The sequence below is a fragment of the Peromyscus maniculatus genome, chromosome 2, assembly GCF_049852395.1.
Source record: "Peromyscus maniculatus bairdii isolate BWxNUB_F1_BW_parent chromosome 2, HU_Pman_BW_mat_3.1, whole genome shotgun sequence".
NCBI lineage: Eukaryota > Metazoa > Chordata > Mammalia > Rodentia > Cricetidae > Peromyscus > Peromyscus maniculatus.
This window is the reverse complement of record NC_134853.1, coordinates 97,582,467-97,601,947: the sequence shown is the minus strand read 5'-3', so window position 1 is coordinate 97,601,947 and position 19,481 is coordinate 97,582,467. Positions and strand designations below refer to the sequence as shown.

General features: G+C 38.8%; 1 protein-coding gene across 14 annotated transcripts in view; it reads left to right on the top strand.

The window, feature by feature from the left end:
* Window positions 1-19,481, top strand: part of Ptprd (protein tyrosine phosphatase receptor type D) — a 2,233,434-nt gene that overhangs the window by 1,867,503 nt on the left and 346,450 nt on the right. The window lies entirely within an intron of this gene.

Here is a 19,481-nt window from a genome sequence, read left to right as displayed (position 1 = left end):
TCACTTCTATTATTCTTCAGCAACTTTCAATTGGTTTGTTTTTTGTTTGTTTGTTGTTGTTTCAAGACAGGGTCTGGAACTGACCAATTAGGCTAGTCTGGCTAGAAAGTATACTCTAGGGGACTTTCTGTCCCTGCTGGGATCATAACTGCACCCCACCTTGTTTTAGGAATATCAATCTTTATTACTTTCTTTTCACATTAAGATGCTGTGAATAATGTAGCCTTGGCCTAGCTGATGCATTATTATTGGTTGTGCTAGATAGTTTTATGGCATCTTGAAATAAGCCAGAGTCATTTGGGAAGGGGGAACTTGAACTGAGAAAATACCCCCATCAGACTGGCCTGTGGACAAGCCTGTGGTACATTTTCTTGATTGATGTGGGACAGCCCAGCCCCCAAGAAAGCAGGCTGAACAAGCTAAGAGGAGTAAGCCAATAAGCAGCATTTTTCCATGGACTGAAGTTCCTGGCTGTAAGTTTCTGCCCTACGTGAGTTCCTGTCCTGACTTTCCTGGATGATGAACTACAAATTATATAGGAAAATAAACCCTTTCTTCCCCAAGTTGCTTTTGTTCATGGTTCTTCATCATGACAAGAGAAACCTTAATTAAGACATAGATCTATATATTTTTTCTAATTTTAGTGAGAAGAAATATGATATGGTAAAAAAGCATTAATTTTCAAATAAAAAGATTTCAGACTGTGTTTTTCTATTTACAAGTAGGGAGGTTTTGTTTGACATACTGTTCATTTATTCAGCTTGTATGTGTTCTGTACGTTGTACTTGGAGCTTCTCACCGGGTGCTGTAGGTTATGATTGTGAAGGAGATGAAAGGAGCAGGGCCTGTGCCCCCTACCACTTCATCATCAATAAATGGGGATGAGGTCCTTCTCCTGAAATTGTTGAGAGTTAGCAGAGATGTGTAAGAAGACCCTGGACATGGTTCCTAATGGGAGATGTAGCTGCAACAGCAGCTCTACCATTGTTATCATGCCTGCACCTTCCAGTTTGTTCCTGTACAATCCAGAAAACTATCTTCCTTCTGAGCTCTGTCTGCAGGTCATTCTCATTCATGAGTGCTGTTTGGGTCCTAAAGATCAGTGCACTCTTCCTTTCTCCTTCGAGTGGTTTATGTTACATAGTTCCTAAGTGACTTACTCACTTCACAGATTTTCACCATTCCATATTCTTTAGGCATATCAGTGACCAAGACAGATCAACAATAAAAATAAAAAAAAAATTCCACATGTGAAGGCAATATTTTAATGAGTTTGATATAATTAAATAAAGTAATGTTTACAGTACAGAATCCAAGTTAAAAATATGAGAGTATGTGTATGTTCTGAGTCAGGAGAATTCCCCCCTCCTCTTCTGGTGATTTAAATGTGATCTGCTCTACCTTCTGAATGCTGGGATTACCATCTCGAATCACCAGGCCAGGTTTATGTAGTGCTAGGGATTGGACCCCGCCCCCCCCCCCCCCCCCCGCCCTCATGCATGCTAGGCAAGCACTCTACCTCGATGTATTCCCAGCCTCAGCTCTCTACTTTTTTTTTTAAAATACTTTTTACTAGACAAGATTCTGTAATTATATTTAGATAACGAGAAACTAAGGCTCAAATTATTTGTTTCTCTTAAAGATCTAATTTCATTTGAAGGTGAGTTACTCTATGCTGTTTAAACCCAGGTCCTTTAAAAGGTGCATGTATTGAAGTTTAAATAGTCATGAAAGATACTTATTTATAAAATGCCAATTTTATCCCTCAGTATCTTAATAATTATATATTTCATTAAAAGGAGTACTTTGTAGTTATATAGTGTAATTATATGTTTGAACAACCTGTCCCTAGGACTAAATGAGCTTCACTAATTACCAAAACAATTAGTTTATATTGCTGGTGAAATATGTTATTATCTTACATACTTTGGGAGTGAGTTTGTACACTATTTTATAGTGATATTTTACCATTTAATCAATTACATCGGGTTAAAGTGTGAAACAACATTAGTGCCTCATGGATTTGGTACTTTAGGTACTTAATATTCAAATAAAGTTAAAACATTTTCATATTAACCACTAATTACAAAATAGTAGAGGAGGTTTTAAAAGTTCTAGATCCACAAGGAATGTTATTTGAGAGCTGTGTGCTTTGGTGTTCAAATTGTTTATCAGGTGTGCTGGTTATCTTTTGCCTACTTTCTGTAAGCTAGAGTAATATTGGAAAAGGGAACTACAATTGAGAAAATGCCTCTATCTGAGTGGCCCGTAGGCAAGGCTGTGGGATATTTTGATTAATGGTTGATATGGGAGGCTCAGGAGTTACATAAGATGATCTCAGTTATCTGCCCACATCCATCCTAACCTATGAAGTTGTGCCTCTTACAGGGAAGGTCAGATTTCAGAGTCCATCACCTAACTCCTGAAACACAGTCTTAGCATCACCTTTGTTTTTCTTGATTTTATTTAAAATCTACCTTCATTGCCCCTCTGACTTGCTGTTTTGTAACTGAAGTCATCTTTATACCTGCCCCCATTTTGATGCCTTTCCTTGCTTTTCTCTGGAGTGTACCTAGAAGAGAGCCCTTTAAAATTATTGCTTTATTTTTGAAGACAAATTTATGTATCTCATAGAATAACTGAGCAGGACCAGTGACGCTGCAGTGTCTGACATGGTTAACTTTTTTGTTTCAAGAACTTGATTTGCATTCTCAGCATTCTAGAGAACACCAAATATTATTCATCTTTTTTACTGTTTTACAGAGGACCTCTTAACTTACTGTATAAGTGAACTCTTCTTTATTTGAATGATACCTCTCCAGTTTTACTTCCTTTCAGCCTTGTGCTCTTACCTATACTCTTTTAGCACATGAGGACATGATTTTCAATTATATGTATGGGTTAAGGCCATATGGTATTTGTTTCTGTGTGATAGTTCATGTCTTCAAGATTCAATCATGTTAATATGAAAAGCAGATTTTATTCATTTTGATGGCTAAATAGCATTCATTGGTTCATATTATCCCAATGTCTTTGCCCAATTAAGCTATTGATGGACTCTTAGGTAAGTCACGTTTCATGACTAATACTAATAATGCTGACATAAAAAATACCAGTATGATGATGTTTCTGCAGCATTTTGATTTCCTTTCCTTTGGGATTGCTAGATCATACAATTCTTATATTTCTCTGCTGTTTTATTTTTTAATTAAGAAAAATTTTTTTCATTCATTTTACACACCAAAGATTCCCCTTTTCCCTCCTCCTGCCCCCCCCCAGCATCCCCCTCCGAACCTACCCTCCACTCCCTCCCACAAAAAGGCAAGGCATCCCATGGGGAGGCACATCCAGTAGAGGCAAGTCTAAGCCCTTCCCCTGCCTCAAGGCTGCATGAGGTGTCCCATCATAGGTAGTGGGCTCCATAAAGCCTGCTCATGCACCAGGGATGGATTCTACCGCCAGGGGGCCCTCCAAGCAGATCAAGCTACACAATTGTCTTGCCATACAGATGACCTAGTCCAGTCCCATGCAGACTCCACAGCCAATGATCCAACTTTCATGAGTTCCCAATAGTCTGGTTTGTACGTCGTTTCCCCATCATGATCTGGGTGCACTTGCTCATAGAATCCCTCTTCTCTCTCTTTGACTGGACTCCTGGAGCTCTGCCTGGTGTTTGGCTGTAGATCTCTGCATGTGCTTCCATCAGTCATTGGAGAAAAGCTCTATGATGACAGTGAGGGTATTCACCAATCTGATCACTGGGGTAAGCCAGTTCAGTTCAGGCACCCTCTCCACTATTTCTAGTAGTCCAAGCTGGGGTCATCCTTAGGGATTCCTGGCAACTTCCCTAGGACCAAGTTTCTCCCTATCCCCATATCTCCCTCTATCATGGTATCTCTTTCATTGCTTTCCCATTCCATCTCTGTTGCAGCTTGACTAGCCCATTTCCTTATGTTCTCATCCCCTATCCCCTACCCTCCACTGCCTGCCCTTCATCTCCAGTTTACTCATGGCAATCTCATGCATCCCTCCCTCTTTGATTCTTCCTTGTTAGCTATCTTCTCTGGAGTTGTGGGTTGTTGCCTGGTTATCCTTTTCTTTACATCTAGTATCCACTTATGAGTGGGTGCATACCATGTTTGTCCTTCTGAGTCTGGGTTACCTCACTCAGGATGATATTTTCTAGTTCAACCCATTTGCCTGCAAATTTCATGATTTTATTGTTTTTCTCTGCTGAGTAGTACTCCATTGTGTATATGTACCACATTTTTTAATCCATTCTTCAGTTGAGGGGTATCTAGGTTGTTTCCAGGTTCTGGCTATTACAAATAATGCTGCTATGAACATAGTTGAGCATGTGTCTCTGTGGCATGATTGAGCATTCCTTGGGTATATGCCCAAGAGTGTTATAGCTGGGTCTTAAGGAAGATTGATTCCCAATTTTCTGAGAAACCCCTACACTGATTTCCAAAGTGGCTGTACAACTCCTTCCAACTCCCCTTGCTCCACATCCTCTCCAACATAAGCTGTCTGCAGTGCTTTTGATCTTAGCCATTCTGACAGGTGTAAGATGGTATCTCAAAGTTGTTTTGATTTGCATCTCCCTGATGACTAAGGATGCTGAGCAATTCCTTAAATGTCTTTTGGCCATTTGGGATTCTTCCTCTGAGAATTCTCCATTTATTGCTATAGCCCAATTTTAATGGGATTGTTCCTTATTTTGATGTTTAGTTTTTTGATGTTGAGTGCTTTATATATTTTGGAGATCAGTCCTCTGTCATATGTGTCATTATTAATTGTTGCTCTCAGTGTCTATGCTATATTTAGGAAGTGATTTACTGTGTGTTCAAGATTATTTCCTACTTTATCTTCTATCAGGTTCAGTGTAACTGGTTTTATATTGAGGTCTTTGATCCACGTGGACTTGAGTTTTGTGCATGGTGATAGATATGCATCTATTTGCAATCTTCTACATGTTGATGCCCAGTTATGCCAGCACCATTTGTTAAAGATACTTTCTTTTTCCCACTGTACAGTTTTGTCTTCTTTGTCAAAAATCAGGTGTTCATAGGTGTGTGGGTTAATATCAGAGTCTCCAATTTGATTCCATTGGTCCACATGTCATTTTTTATGCCATTACCAAGCTGTTTTTATTATTATAGCTCTATAGTTGTACTTGATGTCAGGGATGATGATGTCTTCAAAGGTGTCTTTGTTGTACAGGATTCTTTTAGCTATCCTGGGTTTTCTGTTTTTCTCAAATGAAGTTGAGCATTGTTCTTGCCATGTCTGTGAAGAATTGTGTTGAAATTTTGATGGGGATTGCATTGAATCTGTAGCTTGCTTTGGGTAAGACTGCCATTTTTACTATGTTAATCCTACCTATCCATGAGCATGGGTGATCTTTCCATTTTCTGATATCTTCTTCAGTTTCTTTCTTCATAGACTTAAAGTTCTCATCATACAGGATTATTTGTGCCTATTGTAAAGGGTGGTGTTTCTCTGATTTCTTTCTCAGCCCATTTATCATTTGTATATAGGAGGGCTAGTGATTTCTTTAAGTTAACCTTGTATCCTGCCACATTACTGAAAGTGTTTATCAGCTGTAGGAGTTCCCTGGTAGAATTTTTTGGGTCACTTATGTATACTATCTTCCATTCCAATTTGTTCCCTCTTTATCTTCTTTTGTTGTCTTATTGCTATAATTAGAACGTCAAGTACTATATTGAATAAATATGGGGAGAGCAGACAGTCTTGTCTTGTTCCTGATTTTAGTGGAATCACTTTTTGTTTCTCTCCATAAATTTGATGTTGGCTGTTGGCTTACTGTAAATTGCCTTTATTATGTTTTGGTATATTCCTATATTCCTGATCTCTCCAAGACCTTTATCATGAAGGGGTGTGGGATTTTGTTAAAGGCCTTTTCAGTATCTAATGAAATGATCATGTGGTTTTTTTCTTTGAGTTTGTTTATATGGTGTATTACATTGACAGATTTTCGTATGTTGAACCATCCTTGCATCTCTAGGATGAAGTCTACTTGATCATGGTGGATAATTTTTTTGATGTGTTCTTGGAGTCAGTTTGCCATTATTTTATTGAGGGTTTTTTTTTTTTTGCATCAGTGTTCATGAGGGAGATTAGTCTGTAATTCTCTTTCTTTGTTGCATCTTTGTGTGGCTTTGGAATCAGAGTAAGTGTAGCTTCATAAAAGGAATTTGGTAACATTCCTTCTGTTTCTATTGTGTGCAACAATTTGAAGAGTATTGGTATTAACTCTTCTTTGAAGATCTGGTAGAATGCTGGGTTGAAGCCATCTGGTCCTGGGCTTTTTTTGCTTGGGAGACTTTTAATGACTGTTTCTATTTCCTTAGGGATTATTGGTCTATAGAAATTGTTTATCTGGTCTTAATTTAATTTTGGTATGTGGTATGTATCCAGAAAATTGTCCATTTCTTTTAGATTTTTCCAATTTTTTGGAGTATAGGTTTTTTGAAGTATGACCTGATGATTCTCTAGATTTTCTCATTGTCTGTTTCTATGTCTCCCTTTTTATTTCTGATTTTGTTAATTTGGATGCTCTCTCCCTGACTTTTCATTATTTTGGACAAGGGCTTGTCTATCTTGTTGGCTTTCTTAAAGAACCAACTCTTTATTTCATTGATTGTTTGTATTCTTCTCTTTGTTTCTATTTTATTGATTTCAGCCCTCAATTTGATTATTTCCTGTCATCTATTCCTCTTGGGTGACTTTGCTTCTTCTTCTTTTTTTTTCTAGAGCTTTTAGGTATGCTAAGTCACTAGTGTAAGATTTCTCCAACTTCTTTATGTGGGCATTTAGTGATATGAATTTTCCTCTTAGTACTCCTTTCATAGTGTCCCATAAGTTTGGGTATGTAGTACTTTCATTTTCATTGAATTTTAGGAAGTCTTTAATTTCTTTCTTTATTTCTCCCTTGACCCATTGTTGATTCAGTTGGTCATTATTCAGTTTCCATGAGACTGTATGCTTTCTGTAATTTTTGTTGTTGAAATCTAACTTTAAACCATGGTGATCCGATAGAATACAGGAGTTACTCCAATTTTTTTGTATCTGTTGAGATTTGCTTTGTGACTGAGTATGTGGTCAATTTTAGAGATAATTCCATGGGGTGCTGAGAAGAAGGTATATTCTTTTTTTGTTAGGGTGGAATGTTCTATAGATATCAATTACATCCATTTGAGTCATAACATCTGTTAGGTCCCTTTTTTCTCTGTTAAGTTTAAATCTGGCTAATCCATCCAGTGGTAAGCATGGGGAATTGAAGTCTACCATTATTAATGTGTGGGGTTTGATGTGTTATTTAAGCTTTAATAATGTTTCTTTTATATATGTGGGCACCCTTGTATTTGGGGCATAAGTGTTCAGAATTGAAACTTCATCTTGGTGGATCTTCCCTTTGGTGAGTATGTAATGTCATTCTTGATCTATTTTGATTTATTTTAGTTTGAAGTCTATTTTGTTAGATGTTAGGATAGCTACACCAGCTTGCTTCTTAAGTACATTTGATTGGAAAGTCTTTTCCCAACCTTTTACTGTTGCTAGAGTTTTCCTGCCTTGTCCACAGTCAGGACAAATCTGTCACCCACCAGTCCCACAGCCGCTCAGACCCAACCAAGTAAACACAGAGACTTATATTGCTTACAAACTGTATGGCCGTGGCAGGCTTCTTGCTAACTGTTCTTATATCTTAATTTAATCCATTTCCATAAATCTATACCTTGCCACATGGCTTACCAGCATCTTTACATGCAGCTTGTCATGGTGGCGGCTGGCAGTTTCTCTGACTCAGCCTTCCACTTCCCAGAATTCTTCTCCTCCTTGTCTGGCCACTGGCCAATCAGTGTTTTATTTATTGACCAATCAGAGCAACAGATGTGACATACAGACCATCCCACAGCATTTACTTTGAGGTAGTGTCTGTCTTTGAAGTTGAGGTGTATTTCTTGTATGCAGCAGAAGGATGGGTCCTGATTTCATATCCATTCTGTTAGCCTATGTCTTTTTATTGATGAATTAAGTCCATTGATATTAAGGGGTATTAATGACCAGTGATTGTTAATTCCTTATCTTTTGGTAATAGTGTGTGTGTGTATTTCTCTCTCTCTCTCTTTTTTTGCTGGCATCCATGGTCTCTTAGTGTCTGCATTACAACTGTCCAGGACCTTCTGGCTTTCAGATTCTTCATTGAGAAGTCGGTTATTCTGATGGGTCTGCCTTTATAAGTCACTTGCCTTTTTTCCTTTGCTGTTCTTAATATTCTTTCTTTATTCTGTATGTTTAGTGGTTTAATTATTATGTGGCAAGGGGACTTTTTTGGGGGGATAGTCTATTTGTTGTTCTATAAGCTTCTTGTATCTTCTTAGGTATTTCCTTCTTCAAATTGGGAAAGTTTTCTTCATGATTTTGTTGAATATATTTTCTGAGTCTTTTAGTTGGTATTCTTCTCCTTCTATCCCTATTATTCTAAGGTTTAGCCTTTTCATGGTGTTCCAGATTTCCTGGATATTTTATGTTATGACTTTTTTGCTTTGGTGTTTACTTTGACTGATGAATCTATTTCCTCTATTGTATCCTCTACACCAGAAATTCTCTCTTCCATCTCTTGTATTCTGTTGGTTATGCTTGCATCTGTTTCCTGTTTGTTTACTCAGATTTTCTATTTCTAGCATTCCTTCTGTTTCTTCTTCATTGTTTCTTTTTCAGTTCTCTGGTCCTGAACTATTTCCTTCACATGTTTCATTGCTTTTTCATGGTTTTCTTGGCCTTTCTTTAAGGGATTTATTGATTTCTTCCAATTTTTTATTTGTGTTTTCCTCAATTTCTTTATTGATTTCTTCCAATATTTTGTTTGTCTTTTCCTCAATTTCTTTAAGGGAATTTCTCATTTCCTCTTTAAAGACCTCTAGAATCTTCATGAAGTTATTTTTAAGGTTGCTTTCTTCTGCTTCTTCTACATTGTGATGTTCAGATCTTGCTGTTGTAGAAGGGATAGGTTCTGGTTATGCCATAGTGCTACTTATGTTGTTGTATGTATTTTTGCACTTACATCTACCCATCTCTTCCTCCAATAGGTGCAAGAAGTGCCTGTGTCTGAGTGAGCTGCTATTGGTCTAATCTGTGCTTGTTGTGTCTGTGTCTCAGGGTGCCTCTCTGGGTCTAGTCTTAGATCTTGGTCTAGTTGGAGCTGGCAGATTCTGTATCTCAGGGAGCTGCTCTTGGTCCAATCCAAGCTAGCTGATTTTGTGGCTAAGGGAGCCACTCTTGGACTTATCAGAGCTCTTGGTTCAGTCAGAGCTGGTAGACTCTGTGTCTCAGGAAGCCTTTCTTGGTCCAATGAGAGCTGGCAGATTCTGTGTCTCAGGAAGCCACTGGTGTTGCAGGGCAATGGGTATTGGGGTAGGGCATGAGTCTTGTAAATTGGGTCAAATGGAAGGTTTTGGTGGGGAAGCCTGTTGTCAGGAATCTTTTCTGCTGGCTAACAACTCTTGGTCCAGTTAGAGCTGGTGGACTCTGTGTCTCAGGAAGTTACTGGCATTACAGGTGGATGGGTTTGGGGTAGGGCGTAAGTCTTGTAGATTGCAGGGTCTGATGGGGGTTTTGGTGGGGGAGCCTGCCCACAGGAATCTTCCCTGCTGGCCCAGCAACTGGGGCAGTGTTGGGTGGTGTTCCTAGGGACTCTCTGTGTCCCAGGGCCTAGGTCCTTGAGGCCTTCTGCACTGTTCTTGATTTTCTTTGATAGTTGTGCTAATTTATATTCTCACTACTATTGTGCAAGGGTCCCTTGAACTCCACATACTTGTCAAAACTTGTTATCTCCTATCTGCTTGCTAATAGCTACTCTAACAAGTGGGGGATGGTGCTGCATTCCTCATGTGCACATTGCTTGACACAGAGCTGTCTCTCAGTTACTGACTGTCTGAATGTGGAATACTTGTGGATTTCATACAGAGTAACACACATGTATTTTCTTAGGCTGAGATTTTCTTTCATTGCAGAGGCACATCATAAGCTTTCCATAGTCCAGTCAGTTATTCTGTCTGGTTTATTGTGGCTTCATTTATAATGTGTAAAATCTTAGCACCTATAATCCATGGGCAGATCATTATTGTTGGCACTGCACAAGGAGACCTGCTCAACAACTCAGTATTGTTTTGAGAAAGTGCTATAGTTTGTATTGGAAGTGTCCCCCAAATGCATATGTGTGGAAGTTTGGTTCTTAGTTTATAGCTCTATTGAGAGGGGGTGGCCCCTTTAGCATATGGGACCTGTTGAAAGGATTATGGACCATTGGGAATTACTAGGATGCTACTTTACACCCTACCTCACAGATGTCATAAGTTGAGCAATGTTGCCCTTTCCTGCATGAAGCACCTTCCCACCTAGATCCTCAAAAAGGAGGTCTTCATCATGCACCATGGCGTGAAACTGTGAGCCCAAAGAAACCTGTTTTGCTCTTAAATTTAGTTTTACAGGTAACTTTACAGGTACAGAAATATGACTATCATGGAAAGTGAGTAACAGCAAGGGTAACTAACCCAAAAGCTGAGCTGGACACGATGTGAAGGTGTGGGTCTCATGATTATTATTATTATTTTGAATGGAGAAAAAGTTTCTGAAAACTTCTTCCTGTGGACAGTAATTGATGATGCTGTCATTGAGACTGTGGTTAAATAGCCTTGTCTCTGTGAGGTAGACCTAACTTGATTAGGGAATTAGACCACAAACTTTACAAAGTAGATTCTAGGGATCGAGTCTCTTTCCTCACAGTCTGCCATTTGAGTATGTGGCACATCCTTACAGCCTGGAAACCTGACTGGGGCTGCAAGAGAATGCCAACAGAGCACACTCCTTGAAAAGCTGGGATCAGGTTGGCTGTACTTGGGCAGCATCAACTAAGAAGCAACCTGGAACCTCAGCTTTTATTACAGGTAGCACAGAGGGGAGAAGTCAGCTGTGGAGGTAGGAGGTCTCCGTAGGTGAAGAGTCTCGGGTTGCACCCATCAGGGAAGAGGAAGGTGCAGTTGCTAGCTATTGCATATATTGGTCAGTCCTTCAAGGCTTCCTTGACTTCACACACCTGTCTGCCCTGATTTCTTATGCAATCTGAATGTCTCAGACTGTGCTAAGTAATTCAAGGAGGGCTTTTTCTAAGGGCAATGTAATCAAGAAATACTGCTGTCTGGTGGAATTTGAAAGAGGCTTTATAGTCTCTCATGCTTACTTTGAAGTAACTTAAATCATAAAAGCCAGGTGACCAAAGGGACACGTTACTGTCTTTGTCCATTGATTGCTTTAGAGAGACATGATTTGGTTTAAAATCTGCAGTTCTCTTGCCTATCCTATAACAAGCTCCTCTTGCTAAGGAAATATTCAACGAACCGTGTAGTCTTGTTGAAGGTAGAGAGGGGTCATATCACCTGTAATTTGCCCCCGCCCCCCATTTTACTACAGCAGCTAAGGAAAAAAAAAATCAAAAGAAATCCTTAAGGCCCTCCATTCAAGATAGAAGTTTGGACAAAGCTAATTGATTTTAGGCTCACTGTTGTTCATTATCTTAATTAGTCTAGGCAATTAAAGCATTAATGGATTGGAGTTGATCCTTGCTAACAAACAGTAAAACTGCTTTTTGGCTTGACCCTCTAAAAAGTACTGTTTCGTGTCTTCATGGACTTCTTCAGCTGTAGTGTCTACACTGTGGAGGTATGCTTTTACTTGTCCATCCCATGGGAACAATGGCACAGGCATGCTTTGCCCCCATGCCATAAAACTGTGGCTTCTGAGGTCTTTCAACAGTATCACTACAGTCCCAGTCTGGGTATGGTTGCTTAACACTGGCCGCTAAAGCTAGCACCTGCAGCATCTTTGGACAGCCTGAACTTGGCAATGAACTTCTCTGGGCTGCTGTGCCTCTCTTGGGTCCTTCTGTGAAACTGAGGGTCTGTTCTGTGGCATGTGTGTTCATATAACTCACATTCTGGGATTGTATTTTCTCTCTCAGGTTCAGAGTCTTGGATAATCATTGCTTCCTAAGTAGATGAAGTTTTTTGGAAACTTCATAGTCCCCCATGAGTCTAAGAAAAGGGATGGGGGAGGTGCAGATTTGGAAGTCTCCAGGTGAATTGAGCAATATTATTAGGAGGGGCAATGGAAGAACTATTTCAAGTGTGGAGATCTCTTTAATAATAAATTACTAATCCAATAATTACAGCACTCTAATGAGACTAAATAATGGAGAAGAAATGCAACAAAGAATTGTTTTGACAGGAAAAATAGCAAAGCTCCCTGAAAATCCTGCTGTATTTAATTTCAAAAGAACTACAGTAAGCTTGGGTTGATAAACATCTCTTAGATATGAGGTTTCCCTTTTTAATTTGATGCTATCTTTTATTATGTTCTCCTAGAAGAGAGTCACAGAATTAATGAAATTCATGATTGGCAATTGGTTCCTGTTTTTTTTTTTTGGCTTGGTCAGAGACTGGCAGTTTTTTGGAGCAGTTTGAATCCTGTGTTTTTCTAGTTGTCACACTAGAGTGGCAGCTCCAGCAGAGTAAGATTGAAAGGGACATCTGGCTGGGAGGTGACACTCAGTGGTGACACTGCTACATAGTCAGCCTCTTCATCATCACTGACACAACTTTGATGCCTCTTCTCAGAGCCAAGGGCAGCAAACAAAAATAAAGCCTAGATATTATTATTGAACAAAACTCTTAGGAAATTATGGTTACTGTTTCTGGTAGTTGGTTATGGTTGTTGTTTCATCTAAAAGCAATAAATGTAGTGTGTAATTATAGACATCTTCTATATAGATGTGCATATACAGTCTTTGAAAATGTTCTCCATGAAGAAGAGGAATGCTCACTCTTGGTTCTCAGTGTAGCAAGTGTTTAATTGCTATCTAATCTTGGAAGAAGGTGGATCTCTCATATTTATAATTTACTCCTGCTTCCTTTTTTTCTATAATAGACAGAAATGCTAGTTCAGAAGTGGAAATGATGATCGCTAACTAATTTAAATTCAACATGAGTGTTATTTGATAGTGTAACTCTGGGGAATTAGTCTTTTTTTTTTTTTTTTTTTTTTTTTTTTGGTTTTTCGAGACAGGGTTTCTCTGTGTAGCTTTGCGCCTTTCCTGGGACTCACTTGGTAGCCCAGGCTGGCCTCGAACTCACAGAGATCCGCCTGGCTCTGCCTCCCGAGTGCTGGGATTAAAGGCGTGCGCCACCACCGCCCGGCCTGGGAATTAGTCTTTTAAAAGTACTCTTCTGTCTGTATTTTTAAAATGAATACATGAACTAATTAAGTTTAGAAATACCTTTTCATTAGTTATAAAATCTACCAGGAGAATTAGGGTGTTGACCTTTCAGGAAAGACACAAATTTGACAATCCTGAGGTGGGATAAGACCAAGGGTGAGACCCCCAAACCAGAGCAGCTATAATAAAAGACTATGATAGGATGTGCAATTCTTCCCTTTCATGGGCGTGATGTATACTTAAGAAAGGAAAATGGAGAAAAAGGAAGCAAAGAGGCTTGGAAGCCCAGGATTACATGTTTTCCACTGTAAAATGCACAAACCTGCTTCAGGCTTCCATGTCTCATCTGGGGAATGCTTCCAATATGTTGAAAATTTTCAACACATTGTCCTGCTTAGTCTTAATTATGTACCCTCTAAGGGAAACCTCTTGTCCCTCTTAAAATGCATGCAACTTTAGGTAATAAAGTAGAAGACAAGCAATGTGTATTTCTTGATTTCCAAAAGCAAATTTTCCTTTTCATTTTCTTAATGTGTTTGCATTCCCCAACTGCCCCTTGTCTTCCTCTGTCCACTCTTTCTTTGTTATCCTCTCTTCCCTTCCTTTTGACATTCATTCAGAAATACCCAGTGAGGTCCAGTTTCTGAGAGAAGACCATTTTGGCTGGAGTTGTGTTAATGACAAGGAGAGTGAGCTGGGAGGAGGAGGGCAGCCTACCCTGCAGGGCATGGCTAGCCCTCATGTGCAGTGTTGGTCTTAGCTGGGGGAGTGGACAGTTGATTTTTCTGAGAGCATGATGGATGTGGAACAAAAAAGTTAATGGATTTTAGAAAAACACCAGGTAGAATAAGCAGGCATAAGTAAGTCAGTTCCTTAAATGTGACAGATATGGGTAGTAAGAGGTGGTGAGGAAGACCTGTGGATTTCTGCTATGGTCACCTGGCTGGGTGGTTGTAATAATTGTGGAGATAGAGGAAAACACTAAGAAAGAATGGGAATTTTGGTTAATTGGAGAATCTTGAGCTTGGTTTGGAAAGATGATCAAATAAATAATGCCAATTAGCTGGAAGTGTGAATCCAGGCCTCAAGGGAAAAGTGTGAGTTGTAAATGATCTCTGAGTCGTCACTATATAGAAATGCTAGCAGAGATAAGAGAATAGGCAAAAATTACCCAAGGAATACAGAAATAGGCAGCTGCAAGACCTTGGCTATGCCAAAGTTTTTTGAGGATAAATGTAGGAGAAATTGGAAAGACTATAGAAGAATGAAAGACAAAAGGTAAGTTTGGTTGAGTCTTTACTTGCAGATCTTACACATGGATACTATCCATGGATCTGAACGTGATTCCTGGATTTCTAATACTGGGTGTATAGATGGGGTAAAGGGCTGGTATGTGTGTGGCGGGCGTGTGTGTGGAGAAGTGAAGTGATGTGGTTGTATAATTGGTAAGGGAGAATTCTGAAGTCTCACTTCAGTTTTCCTCAGCACATACAACTGAAAGTGTCAGCTTTTGATGTAGTATTGTAAGTACTTATTTAACTAAAAAGAAACGGCAAGCAACTGAGTGTCTAGACATTATAATCTTTCCCCTTCTTTTTTGCTGATCTCTTCAAAGACTAAACTTATATCCCCACCCTGCATGTCTGGTCTAGGAAGGAGGTCTAAACTATGTTTCACATTCATGGTCAATATAACTCGTGAGCTTTCCGATGATCTGGTCTCCGATCTTCACTTCTACAGGTTGGATTAAACTCATTCTTTCTTAATTACCCTCTCCACATAACTGGTGATTATGTGCATAATCATACCCGTTCTTGGTTGTCAGATGCAGTCTAGTGCTGATTTTGCCTGGTGCAGAATTGTTTCCTTATAGTTTTTCCTTAGGACCTTCTCTGCCCTCTGAAATGCAGATTCTTCCAGCAGCGTTCTCAGCTGCCCTTGTTTCTTTTTATGTTTTCTTGAAGATATGACTCGATATAGTATTAATCGGTAAATGTTTGTTGAATTAATAAATGGATCTCAACTAGGCTGATCCAACTGAGAACAACAACAACAACAAAAACCCAACAAAAATTTCTGAAAAGCCACAGGACATGGTCCTACCAGCAACTGGAGTACTTCTTTCAAAGTATATGCCTGCAATCTTCCTTCAGAGCCTGTTGTTTCTAACTTTATATGCAACTATGAAATGTGTATTAATCTTGCACCTATGTATCCAATGTAAACTTAGACAAATCCCTGACCCACTGATAGATGCAGAAATAAAACAAGGTACTGATTGATAGGGAAACAAAAACAAAACCCCAAAAAGAAAACAAAAATGAACAAACAAAAACCTTATAAAACTTAGATGAGCAAGAGGCCACAAAAAGTAACAGGTTGTGTTTATTCATTTATAAATGTGCTATTTATAATTGTTCATACACATGTAATATGTGTGACATGGAGCTAAAATGTTTGTGCACAGCAAAGGAAAATTTGCAGGTCAAATATTTAGTACACAGTCTGGGAGAAAAATCTTTGCCACCACTAAGTACTTCAGTCAGAGGATTAATATCCATAATTTACAAATAATTACCAAAGTTAACACCCCCGCCCTTAAAAAAAAGAACTTCTAGTCACAAATGTGCTGATGAACAGACAGTTCTCAGAAGAAACACAAGTGGTCCAATTAATGTCTTTAAAAGTGTTCAGCAGTCTTAGCCATCAGGGGCATGTAGATTAAAATTACTTTGAGATTCCATTTCACTACAGTTCAAAAGGCTGTCATCAAACAAACAAAAAACAAATGACAAAGGCTGGCAAGGATGTGGAGAGAGAGAACCCCTTATCTGCTGTTGGTGGAAATGTAAATTGGTACAGTCCCTACGGAAATTAGTCTCAAAGAACTAAGACTAGAACTACCATCTGACTCAGGTATTTCACTCCTATGGGCATGTACCCACTACTCTGTATCAGATCACAGAGATGATTGTATGGCCATGTGCACAGTTGTTCTATTCATAAGAGCAGGGAGAGGAAAGGAGCCTAGATGCACATCAACAGGTGAATAGATATCTAAGACAGGGTGTACATGTATACAAGGGAATTTAATTCACTTATAAAAAATGAAGTCATGAAATTTGCAGGAAAATGGTTATATCTGTAAAGAGGAAAGATCAGGCCAAAGCTGACTGTGTCTTCTATGTGGACCCTAGCATACAATGTCTGTCTGAATGAGTGGGGTGAGTGTACATCTAGGCTTTGGAACTAGAAACAGAAGAGAAGAAAAAGAAGAAAGGAGATGATAGGCATTCAGCGTGAAAGTGGCAAGAAGTCTAGGGGGGATGGGTTCTGAGGGATGAGTGAGACATCAGGACAACCAGCTTAGCCAAACTGTGTTGAAAGAATGAAACCCCAGAATGTGCATGCTAACTAAATGCTTAACATAAGAAAAAAAAGAAGTCTTCTGAAAAACAAAATAAACCCAAATCCCTTCTGTATGGCTTCCTCCATCTTCAGGATGACAGTCACTCACTCAGCAGTGTGGAAAACACCATAGAGCTTTCAGGTTCTAGTACTCTGGGCCTGAGAAATCCATAATAAATAAATCAGTATTCAAGGGTAAGAACAGAAGATAAGCAACAGAAGTCTTTGGGAGACAGAGGCATTTTCTCTCATTAAAAAGATAGTGTTGTAGATTTATTATTTTACTTTTCCAAGATGGCTACTCCATTTTCCCTTAGGACACTTGAGAAGATTCTTCTTTATCCCTTATTTTCTCAATGATGTCATGGACATACAAAATTCACTTTTATTAATAATTCTTTTTGACTCTGTGTGAAAAGGCAGTAGCATCCACAGGATGTGGCCACCTCAGGACCAGTGTTTTAGAGACTCCTATACTGACCGATGGCTGTCTCAAGTGATGGATGGCACAGCTTCAACCTTGCCATAGTTAAGGGGCTTCCCTAATCACTTCTGAGGGGGGAAAGCAAGCAAACAAAACCAACACACAATTTTCTCTTTTCTATTGCTTTTAGATTCAGTTGCCTATCTGATTTTACAAATGAATGAAACCATTGACCAAAAATCTTTAATCCCATTATTATTTTTCCCGTTCCTTAGCAATCAGAAAATAATATCCTAATACCCTCTTGCTCTTAGCAGCTGACCTCTGAGATTCTGTGTACTCATGTGACTGAACAGTGCTTTCTGTAGACAGAGATACACAATATTGGAAATGAACTTCATACATGTTGGGAATAAAGGAAATTTCAGGTATAGAAAAGCTGCCTTTGAGTCTTCTTGACTAGTGCGCTTCTAAGTAGAATGTGTGGGTATACTATTGTGAATTAGATAACACTTTAGATGCATTTTTATTAGTGGCAACATGCTTCCTTAATAATAACATTAGCTGGGCGGTGGTGGTACACTCCTTTAATTCCAGCACTCGGGATGCAGGTCAGGTGGATCTTTGTGAGTTCAAGGTCAGCCTGGTTTACAGAGTGAGATCCAGGAGAGACACCAAAACTACACAGAGAAACCCTGTCTCAAAAAAAACAAACAAACAAAAAAGACATTAAAATGAAGACAAAGTCATATATTTGCCATTAAGGAGAGTGTCATATCTACTGAACATAAATTAAAATTTGAAGATACATACATACATACACCTTTGCAATGGCATATGGCATAAGAGACCAGGAAACCACACTAATTGCTGGTGTTTCTGTTTTTACTCAGAGTTGCTGATCTGTACTATTGTGTATTACACATTTTAAGAGTGTTCCATCATGGACACTGGAATTACATTCTTGCCATCTCTCATGTTTGAAAAGTGTTTTGTCAAAAGCATGAAGAACTTTGAGTCTTCACTGACAGACATTTTTAAAAACTTAAATCAATCAGCATCTCTGAAATAATTATTTTCAGGTTTTTCCCTCAATGTAGTAGGTGACTCATGTTGCCATTCTGAAGACTTAGTATACAATGTTCTGCAAATGTACTGATTATTCCATTAAAGCCTTTGGTTTTTCTGCCTTGTTCAGGCTTTTCCTTCCAGGAGGGACTGTGTTGAAGGTCTATGATGTATTGCATTTCATTGAAGAGCTAATGTCTCCCAACTTATTTATCTAGAACATTAAACACAGCAATGTACAGAACTCTATCCCTGACTTGGCCAAGGAGAATCACCAATCAAGAAACTTGGCTTTAATATCAATAACTTTTCATAATTTATTTCCAGTTGTTCAGTGGGATTGGTTTATTTTCCTTTGTTAATTATGTGTGTTCTAAATGACCGGCTGCATTGGGATTTAATTCTAGTTCCTAAAGGGATGTGGAGAAAATGTCCTCAGATTCTTAAAGTAAAAAATACTGGCTAATTGAGAACACTATCTGTTTAGATTATTTCAGTACTTAATCTCTTTTGCTTGTAATTATATGCAGTGTATGGCTAGCATTTTTTTGTCTGCCTCCTCTTTCTATGGGGATATGTCGAAAGGGCCTGAATAAAACCAGAAACTTGATTTAATAACTTGCCAGAACAGCTGTTTAGCATCTGTCCTCAAGGCAAAGAGTTGAACTGATAGGTTTCATAAAGAAAATGAGGAATCATTATACAGTTCATCTGAATTTCATTACTTGTTAGAATTCACTCAAAGGATCATAAATCCTGTATTTTTCATTATTCAAGAGTTATGAAAAAGGGCGTGCATTTTATGATAACAAAAATCGTGATAGAGCATTAGGAATTCATCTTTTAATCAAAGAACAAAAGGAGATTTGCAGTTCAGAGAGTGCTGTTCCCTAAGGAAAGGTTGGCCCTGAGGCTAGAGGTGTACCCCTACCTGTGGGTGCAGAGCTTCTATCCATGATACCCTCAGTACTACAGTTGGGACTTTGAGTTTGAGATAGCTCATGCCAGGATATATTTTAAATTATGGGAAGTTTTCCATAAGCATAGATTCTCCTGACATCAAAGTTTTATACAATTTAACCTTTTCCCCCTCTTAATTTGCTTTGGTGGCATTGATCACTACATCACAAAGGTTTGCCGTCAGAAGCTTTTCTTCTGGCACTACTGTAGGTTGGCCTTTGTATTATTTTTGAGACTGAAATTGAAGGAGCAACACTGTTTTGGTACATGCCAATCATATGATAACAAATTAAAATAAGAAGCTAGGCCAAAATTGCTGACTAGAAT